Consider the following 1,397-nt stretch of genomic DNA (forward strand, 5'->3'; position numbering starts at 1 on the left):
ATCGTGAAGCTCTCCCACTTCCTTACTCCAGATTCTGTGCCTTTTTTTTTTTTTTTTTTTCTTTCTGGCTGCGCCATGCAGCTTATGATATCTTAGTTCCCCGACCAGGGATTGAACCCGGGCCCTAGGCAGTGAGAGCGTGAAGCCCTAACCACTGGACAGCCAGAGAAGTCCCCAGATTCTGCCATTAAAAAAAAAAAATCTAGTGCTCGCCTCGGCAGCACATATACTAAAATTGGAAAGATACAGAGAAGATTAGCATGGCCCCTGCGCAAGGATGACACGCAAATTCGTGAAGCGTTCCATATTTTTTCCTTCTCAAACTCTTCCGAAATATAGCAAAGGGAGGAACACTCCGAAACTCATTCTACGAGGCCACCATCCCCCTGATACCAAAACCAGACAAGGATGTCACAAAGAAAGAAAACTGCAGGCCAATATCACTGATGAACATAGATGCAAAAATCCTCAACAAAATACTAGCAAACAGAATCCAACAGCACATTAAAAGGATCATACACCATGATCAAGTGGGGTTTATTCCAGGAATGCCAGGATTCTTCAATATACGCAAATCAATCAATGTGATTCACCATATTAACAAATTGAAGGAGAAAACCACATGATCATCTCAATAGATGCAGAGAAAGGTTTCCACAAAATTCAACACCCATTTATGATAAAAACCCTGCAGAAAGTAGGCATAGAGGGAACTTTCCTCAACATAATAAAGACCATATATGACAAACTCACAGCCAACATCGTCCTCAATGGTGAAAAACTGAAAGCATTTCCACTAAGATCAGGAACAAGACAAGGTTGCCCACTCTCACCACTCTTATTCAACATAGTTTTGGAAGTTTTAGCCACAGCAATCAGAGAAGAAAAGGAAATAAAAGGAATCCAGATCGGAAAAGAAGTAAAGCTGTCACTGTTTGCAGATGACATGATACTGTACATAGAGAATCCTAAAGATGCTACCAGAAAACTGCTAGAGCTAATCAATGAATTTGGTAAAGTAGCAGGATACAAAATTAATGCACAGAAATCTCTGGCATTCCTATACACTAATGATGAGAAATCTGAAAGTGAAATCGAGAAAACACTCCCATTTACCATTGCAACAAAAAGAATAAAATATCTAGGAATAAACCTACCTAAGGAGACAAAAGACCTGTATGCAGAAAATTATAAGACACTGCTGAAAGAAATTAAAGATGATACAAATAGATGGAGAGATATACCATGTTCTTGGATTGGAAGAATCAACACTGTGAAAATGACTCTACTACCCAAAGCAATCTACAGATTCAATGCAATCCCTATCAAACTACCACTGGCATTTTTCAGAGAACTAGAACAAAAAATTTCACAATTTGTATGGAAACACAAAAGAC

The 1,397-nt window shown here is 38.9% G+C and overlaps 1 non-coding gene across 1 annotated transcript; it reads left to right on the top strand.

Moving 5' to 3' along the window:
• The first annotated feature begins 205 nt into the window (after positions 1-205).
• On the top strand, positions 206-312 carry LOC115846734 (U6 spliceosomal RNA). Its single transcript, XR_004037045.1, has one exon. It is a non-coding gene; the product is annotated as a U6 spliceosomal RNA (small nuclear RNA).
• The last annotated feature ends 1,085 nt before the right edge of the window (positions 313-1,397 follow it).

The sequence above is a fragment of the Globicephala melas genome, chromosome 3 (assembly GCF_963455315.2).
Source record: "Globicephala melas chromosome 3, mGloMel1.2, whole genome shotgun sequence".
In the NCBI taxonomy this organism is placed as follows: domain Eukaryota; kingdom Metazoa; phylum Chordata; class Mammalia; order Artiodactyla; family Delphinidae; genus Globicephala; species Globicephala melas.